Below are 8,884 nucleotides of genomic sequence, written 5' to 3'. Positions count from 1 at the left end.
ACCCATGTTGAAAATGGTAAGACTTCAGCCTTCCGTGTGGCTGAATAATATTACATTATATATCACATCTTCTTTATCCTTGCATCTATGTATGGACACTTAGGGTGCTTACATATCTTGGCTATTGTGAATGCTGCAAGTAACTTAAGGATGCATATATTTTTTCAAATTTACTATTTAGGACCTTTTGGGATAAATACTCAGAAGTGGTATTTCTGGGTTATTTGGTAATTCTATTTTTAATTTATTGAGGACTCTGTACTATTTTCTATAGTGGCTGTACCAATTTGCAATCTCACTCATGAGGGTTTCCTTTTCTCCACATCCTCACCAACACTTACAATTTGATTTATTGATGATGGCCATTCTGACAAATGTGAGCTGATATCTCATTGTGGTTTTAATTTACATTTCTTTGACTCAGTACCTGTAAACGCTGATCATTTCCTTGGGGAAGAACTTGCTATTCTCCCAGAGGGAACGGTTAAGTCAACTGAGTCAAAAAGGGCTTGGCATATAACCACTTTTGTCTAAAACCTACTTTTTCGGAGCACCTCCCCCCGCCCCCCCATCTTTCCCCACTCTCCTTGAAAACTCTGAACCTAGGAGCTACCAGGTCCTGAGAACAACAGGGCAATTAACTTGCTGCTTAAACTCATTGCAGCTTGCAGAAACAGCATGGGGCCTGTCTTTCCAAGCTAAGCAAATTATTAAAGAATGTCCTGATTGCCAAGCCCTTAGCAAGGCACCCCCATCTACAGGAGTTAATCCTCAAGGACTAGGTTCTTAAGTAATTTGGCAAACAGATGTTACTCATTATGCTCCCTTTGGAAAATTCAAGTACATTCATATTTCTATTGATACTTTGATGCCGCCCTACATGCATCTTCTTTAACAGGAGAATCTGCTAAAAATATACAAGCCCATTGGTTTGAGGCCTTTAGTCATTTAGGACGGCCTCAGCAAATTAAAACAGATAATGGTCCTAAATACCTTGATCATTCTACTCAGGTTTTTCTTCAGCGCTGGAATATCCAGCATAAAACAGGAATACCTTACAATCCAACTGGTCAGGCGATTGTAGAAGGAGCTCATTATACTTTTAAAAATCTTCTTAAAAAACAGAAAAAGGGGGAGCCATGACTCCTTCCTCCCAAATTTGATTATTTTAGCCATGTTTATCTATAATTTTCTAAATTGTGATGAATCACTCTGTACTCCAATTGATAAACATTTTCAGAAGAAGGAGCCGGAGTCATCTTATCCTCAGATTTTGTATAGAGATTCACTGGGAGATGGCTCTTGGCAGGGCCCTATAGATTTCTTAACTTGGGGAAGAGGGTATATGTGTGTTTCCATTCCTACAGGTCCTGTCTGGCTACCAGCCAAAAGAGTAAAGCCTTATCATGAGTGGAACAGACACCAAGCTCCGCTACCTGAAGCCGAGAACCGATCAACTGAGAGACCAGATGGCCCAGCAGATCCTGAATAACCAGAAGGGAAACGGACACCCACACCGTCACTCACGGGCCTGCGTCCACCAACAGAGGAGCATGGGGGCTGCCCCAGTGACAGGGGCTGAGGCTCAAGCTCCTCTTACAGAGGGCAACAACCCCTCAGTGCCCCACAGTGTTCCCTTTAGGTGTGTCCCCAGCACATGGAGGGACATCAAGGCTCTTAATGCTTGAGTAAAGGCCTCATCTAACAAAAAGTGTTCCAGACCTTCCACAATAATCTACAATGGCTGAACCCTAAAAATACTTGTTTAATGGACTGAATTTACCAGTTTGGGTCCTAGCAGCCCTTGGGTATCCACTTGTCTTAATCCTTACTTGTGCTTTATGATATATATAGAGGTTGTTTTCTTTCTTTTTTAAATATTTTATTTATTTATTTTTAGAGAGAGGGGAAGGGAAGGAGAAAGAGTGGGAGAGAAACATCAATGTGTGGTTCCCTCTCATGTGTCCCCTACTGGGGACCTGGCCTGCAACCCAGGCATGTGCCCTGACTGGGAATCAAACCATCAGCCCTTTGCTTCACAGGCCATGCTCAATCCACTGAACTACACCAGCCAGGACTAGAGGTTGTTTTCTTAAGATTGCACTGGAGAACAGCAAATAGTAGGTTTCACAGGCTTAACAGCTACATTGCATTTACAAATGAAAAAGTGGGGAGATTAGATGTTGGGAACCACCCTACCTGGTTTCAGGAGCTGTAACTCCGCAGTGACTAAGGCTGAGTGAGCGACCCTGGGACCATAAGCCACTAAGGAGATGAAGGTTATTTCCCTGGCAGGAGCACCTGCCAGCCTCTGACTACTTTACTTCACCCGGCCTGGCCCCCAGTGCTTGATCAGTTAGCCAGTGATGAGTAAGATTCCTCGAGGGAGGGATGATTTTAGGCACAATCACAAGGCGGCCCTCAGGGAAGGATTTGGGGGCTATAGAAAAAGAGCGTGGTGGACCCTTGCGCCTGGGCTTTGACAAGGCCTGAATCCTCATTCTGTCTTTGAGAAGTCTCCTAATCTCTTGGCTGCTTTACTTCCCCTGCTCAACCTAAGCCTGAAACAATGCCAGAGGTGGGTGCAGCCCTGAGTTGGAAAGCGCAGGTTCCCCAGGGCAATCAGGCCTGAGAAAAAATGTATAAAATCCTGTGCCACCTACTTTGCTAATTCCCTCAATTTAGATGATAAGGGTCCAAGCCTGAAATTAGTTTGTTTCCCCAAAATTTTATGGCCCTTTAGCTATCTAACCCTGAATCAAAATAGGCCCTCAGAGTTCTTTGAATGTTACCTATTTGATCATTACTGCCTGACAATGATTGATGGGCTTATTCTGAGAATGCGGGTCTTTGGAACTGCTGGTTGCTTGCTGATTGTAATAGTGTTCTGTGTACTTTGACACATGCAAATATTTCCCTAAGGTCATGTGAAAGACCAGCAAGTAGCAAACTTTGGGGGATCTATAGCAGTCGTAACTAGAAACAAGGGGGGAAATGTAGGAGACCGTTATGCTTAGCATGGGCCAAGTTCCCAGTGGAAAGCAAGGTCCGATGCACAGGACCCATGCCCATGGATAGGTTCTCCCATGGGGAATCAGGCCTGCAATGTACCTAAGCCACTTTGAGACTTGCTTTTGCTAAAACTCCCACACCCTGAGTTGAGGAAGCAAACATTTACTTCAAAGTAACTTCTTAAAATCCATGCTAAACCTTCCAAGGATGAGTGTAACTGGTTCAGCCACTTTTCCCTTTTCATTTGCAAATATCCTTCTTCTGTGATGTGATTAGTGGCATTGGCCCCTTTGTTAACTGTAAAAGGTAACCACCAAAAGCAAACTTGTGCATAGTAAATGAGGACCATCATGTAATGTGCTGGAATAAAGAAATAAAGGCCTGTCATGGTGGAGGCCGTGGCTTTTTCTCCCCTTGAGAGAAAAGCCATGCTCTCCCTTTTCCTCCACAGGATTCAGTAGTCCCTGTGAATTTCTCATGCCTCATCCACAATGTGGCAGACCCCACGAGCTGGGGTCCCCATCACTGGCCGCCACTAGTGCCACACTTGTGACCACATAGCAAGAGGTATAGGGTGTGCTGAGATCAGCCACCACTTACTAGGGGTTTGTTGAACTTCGCAAAATTTTAGGGAAATCTGAAGCCTGGGCTGAGTGGAGCCACTTGTGTGGAATAGCCACTAAAAGAGGTTTACTCAGGCATGGGTGTTGGGTAGGTTGAGAGTTTCAGGGAATCATTATGGTGGGGCGAGTGTTGTTAGCCAGATTAAAGACTTATATTTGGTGCTTTCCTTTGCCTGCAGGCTGGGTGGGTGAAGGGCTCAACAGTGTCACAATGACCCTTGCTAGCACTTTAATCCCAGAGAAAGCTGCCCCTTTGGCCCTCAAGCTAGAAAATTCAGTCCCTCTCCATAGACGCCCAGCACTTTTTCTAGCCACCCTTCCTTTGCTGGAGTCCTGGGTGAGTGTGAATGAGTTTGTGCTTAGGCCCTTTAAGAGTATACCTGGGTCTCTAGAAGCCCTCTGCCTCACCCGGACTGAATCCCTGCTGATCTTCATAGCCAGATATTTTGGAGACTCCTCTTTTCAGCACGGGTGGCCCAGATGGGGAACCCTGGTGTGGGGCTAGGACCCCTTGCTTCTCAGGGGAACCTCTGCAGCCAAGGTATCACTCCTGATTCTAAACTGCCAAACATGGGTATGGGACCACCCTGTTTTGTGTCCTTACCCCTCCTACCAGTCTCCATATGGCTCTTTATACTCCCAGGTGTAGGCGTTCTGTTTAGCTAGTCTTCAGGCGGTTCTCTAGGGTGGTGGTTCTGTAATTTATTTGTAATTTTGATGTGATTATTGAAGGAAGCATGCAGGGCATTTACCTATTTTGCCATTTTGACTGGAAGTCTCACCCTGAAATAAAAAAAAAAGTGTTATTGCTCTCAATTTCCATGAGTCAGAAACCTAGGGCAGACTAAGCTGTGCATACTTTTTTGGCACAGTGTCTCTTGTAATCAGATAGATGCTGGAGCTGAATCAGTGTTATCCTGGTGCAACTAAGGACTAGCTAGGCATTTTCTTTTTCCTTTTTTAAGAGTTGCTCAAGACCATTTAAATATGTTTTTCTTTATAGTCTCAGGGCCTTTTCTTGGGGTCACCCAACATTAGTTTGGATTACTCACAACATGTCAAGTTTAAGGTAGCCCACATAGTGGCTGAAGGCTTCTAGAGCAAATATTTTATTGAGCATGGTGGAAAGATACATTGACTTTTACGACCTAGCCTTGGAAGTCAAACATCATCACTTCCATCATTCTCTCCCTCATGGGCATGATTATTAGCTTTCTGGCCATGTATTATTTATTTATTCCTGCATAATAATATCACCACAGGCTTAACAGCTGAAAACAACACACATCTATTATCTCACAGTTTTGGTGTGTCAGAAGTCCCTGCATGGCTTAGCTGTGTCCTTAGCTTCATAGTTTCAAAAGGATATAATTAAGGAATTGGTCAGGATTTCGGTCTCATAGGTGACTTGACTGAGAAAAGATCCTCTCCCAAGCTCCTATTACTTTTGGTCAGCAGTCCATTTTTACGTACTGACTGTTGGAGTGAGGATCTCAGTTTCTCCCTGGCTGTTGCCTGAGAGCAACCCTTATTTCTTGTCATATGGACTGTCCCACTATGGCTGTTTGCTTCCTCAAAGCTTGAAAGACAGAGTATCCTAACAAGATGAGTTGCAATCTTTTGACAGTTAATCACATACATGGAATCACATATGTCTATCTGACCTTTGCAATATTCAATTGGTTGGGCTCAAGGCTGATTCCCACCCACATTCTAGGGATAAGGCTCCCACAAGACACTGTGGTTTTCTTTCACTTCCCAGATATGGCATGATGTGCTCTGCCTCAAAACATTTGCATAAACCAATCTTCCTTCCCAAATAACCTTTTCCTCCCCCAAGTTTACCTCATGAATTTCTACTTCTCCTGCAAATTTCATCTATATCTTAGTTGCTCTCTCCGTTACTTGTAGAAACATGGAAATATTTAGAAGTATGCTGTCACCACAATCTTCCCCCAGAGAACATTTTTTGAAAATTAAAAAAAAAATTTTTTTGAGAGAGAGGGCGGGAGAGAGAAAGAGGCAGAGAAACATCAATGTGTGGTTGCCTCTCATGTGCCCCTTACTGGGGACCTGGCCTGCAACCCAGGCATGTGCCCTGACTGGGAATAGAACCAGCAACCCTTTGGTTCACAGGCCAGCACTCAGTCCACTGATCCACACCAGTCAGGGCCACCAGGGAACATTTTAGTAGCAATTTTTTTGGTTACCTTTTAAATTTCTTCTGCTGTTTTTCATCTTTTCAAATACTTTATCTCTCTTTAAAAGCTTTGTTAGATGTAACAAAGAAACTTTGAAAAAAGTTTTGTTGTATTTATTTTCCAACAAGATCATTCACTTTATAGAAATATTGGTCTTTTGTGATCTCTGAAAGTTAAATCTCTTTCATCTATATAATTGTCTCCTTTCCTAATGTGGTATATTTGTTGTTTCTTTTTTATCATAATCAGACTTGCTAAAGATCGATTTCATTGTTCTTTCTAAATAAATAACTGGTAATATTACTTAAGTTATATTTTCTATTTAATAAATTTTTGATACTAATGTGTTATTAATTACTTGCCTTTACTTTTAAAAATATTTTATTTGTTTATTTTTAGAGAGAAGGAAAGGAGGGAGAAAGAGAGGGAGAGAAACATCAGTGAGTGGTTGTCTCTTACGTGGCACCCACTGGGGACCTGGCCCGAAACCCAGGCGTGTGTCCTGACTAGGAATCAAACCGGCAACCCCTTAGTTTGCAGCCTGCGCTCAATCCACTGAGCTACACCAGCCAGGGTTGCCTTTACTTTCTTTGACTTTCTTTTAAAGAGTTGTTCAAAATCATTTAAAAATGTTTTATCTTATTAATTTCTAATTTTATTTGAGATCAGAGAATCAAGACTATGATTTCTGGTTTCAAAAATTTCTTGGAATTTGAGCTCTTTTCAGCCTGAGAAGCACGCAAGGCTCGGTCCATGGACTGGGCAACACTGGTGGGGTGGTCCAAGGGTCAGTGTGTGCACTCTGATTGTGGGGGTGATGCTGTCTAGTACACACCTTCAGGAAGAAGACAGAGGTAGAAGACCAAGATTATCAAGATATTGCAGAATTCTAGAAAAGGTCAGTTTTCATCAATAATCCAAGAGTAGAAAAAATTATGTGGTCTCATCAGAGGAGGAGCTATCAAATTTCAGATAATGCCAGACTTTGATATGACTAAGCAGATTTTCCTATGAATGGAAAAGATGTCCAGCATGTCATAATGTCATTGACAACTGTAAGCTGGTTTCAGATGAATGTTAAAAAAAGTTACTTCAATTAAAGGAAAAATACTATGTTACTGAATTTGATCCTGTTTTTACTGTAGAAGAGGAGTACCCTGATATTAGTAATTTTCAACCAGTGTGCTGCAAGAATTTTTAAAACATGCAATACCTGACTATTTAGTGAGAGGCACTAACTTCTTTTCGCTTCCTCTGTCAAGTAAAAAAGTGACAACATCCCATACAGCAATAGCCATCCAGTGTGAGTGAATGAAATTTATACCTGTCTTTTTTTCAGATTGACAAAAAATATTTTATGGTGTGCCACCAAATTTTAGTAATTAATTTATGTGTGCCATGAGATGAAGAGGTTGAAAATAGCTGCCTTCTATGGTAGAATGGTACACTAAATCATATGGTTTACTTGTTGATCAGACTTTACAGAAAGCTAAACTTAAGTTGTGTCAGATTCTGATATGCTCGAGGAAGGATATGAGAATTTCTTTGATAATCTCCAAAAATACAGAATCCCTGTGTTCATATTTTTGTCTGATATAGATTGTGTACTGGAGAAGATTGTCTATCAAGCTGGTGTTCATTATCAAAATGTTAAAGTAGTATCTAATTTCATGGATTTTAATGATAATGGGTGCTCAAAGGATTTCAAGGAGATACAATTAGTATATTTAACAAACATGATGATGTCTTGAAGAACATAGAGTATTTTAATCAACTAAGACAATAGCAACATAATTCTGATAGGAGGCTCCCAAAGACACTTAAGAATGGCAGATGGAATAACTAATGTTGAACACATTCTGAAAACTGGATATCTAAATGACAGAGTGGATGAGGTTTTAGAAAAGCATATGGACTCTTATGATATTGTTCTAGTAAAGGATGAGTCATTGGAGGTAGACAACTTTATCTTACAGAAGATTCTGTAAATCAGCATTTTTCAAGATGTCTCTCCTATAGGTGCAAAATCAATACAGGAACAGCTTGTGTGTTCATCTTGCTGAAAGACTTGTTTATAACATATTCTTGCTCTTGTTTTTCCAGCATTTTCAGACATGTTAAATTCGTCAACTGGGAGCTCTTTCTTGTTCTCCATTTCTCTCAACATACTTCTCACAATTTTTTAAAGATTTTATTTATTTATTTTTAGAGAGGGGGAAGGCAAGGAGATAGGGAGAGAAACATCAATGTGTGGTTGCCTTTGGCATACCCCCCACTGGGGACCTGGACCACAACCCAGGCATGTGCCATGACTGGAAATTGAACCAGTGACCCTTTAGTTCACAGGCCTGTGCTCAGTCTACTGAGCTACACTAGCCAGGGCACAATTTTTTTTTAACAAAAAAAGCTTTAAGTCAAAATTTGAAAGGAGACTTCTTATATTTCTAGAGTGAATTTTGTAGTTTAATATTATCATGAAATCTTTTTAATTTTTTTGTTCTCACCCAAGTATATGTTTATTGGTTATAGAGAGAGAGGAAGGGCAAGAGAGAATCATCAATGTGAGAAATACTGATCGGTTGACTCCCACATGCATCCTGACTGGGAATCAAACCTGAAACCTTTTGGTGCATGATATGACACTCCAACCAACCAAACCACCTGGCCAGGGCTGTTATGAAGTTTTGAAGTCTTTTTGCACTAGGAAAGTTTGCTGTGCATGATTTTAAGTATTGCCACTTTTGTAATTTAGGTAAATTATGCTGATAGTATCACAATTTCTTGAAAATGTGTTATGCTCATTATTTTGTTTGGGGAAGAACTTGAAATTTAGCAGAAAATGCTGGCACTTGGTGTTTGAAACAACTTGGTATCCACATATCACTAATCATTATAAAATGTTCCATATTTAAGCACTGGTAATAAACATGAAATGAAAAACCTTATAAAATTTCTTGAAATTCGAGGTATTTCTCTCTGACTTGTTTCATGCTCAATTTTTGTAGATATTCCATTGGTATTTGAAAGCAATGTGCATACTCTTTCTTT

At 40.9% G+C, this 8,884-nt stretch overlaps 1 pseudogene; it reads left to right on the top strand.

Moving 5' to 3' along the window:
* Window positions 1-1,406: 1,406 nt before the first annotated feature.
* Window positions 1,407-7,824, top strand: LOC118994408 (cytosolic 5'-nucleotidase 3A-like; annotated as a pseudogene).
* Window positions 7,825-8,884: the final 1,060 nt, after the last annotated feature.

Source organism: Sturnira hondurensis, unplaced genomic scaffold, assembly GCF_014824575.4.
Source record: "Sturnira hondurensis isolate 20B ecotype Veracruz unplaced genomic scaffold, ASM1482457v3 Scaffold0009314, whole genome shotgun sequence".
NCBI lineage: Eukaryota > Metazoa > Chordata > Mammalia > Chiroptera > Phyllostomidae > Sturnira > Sturnira hondurensis.
This window is presented reverse-complemented; position numbering and strand designations above follow the sequence as displayed.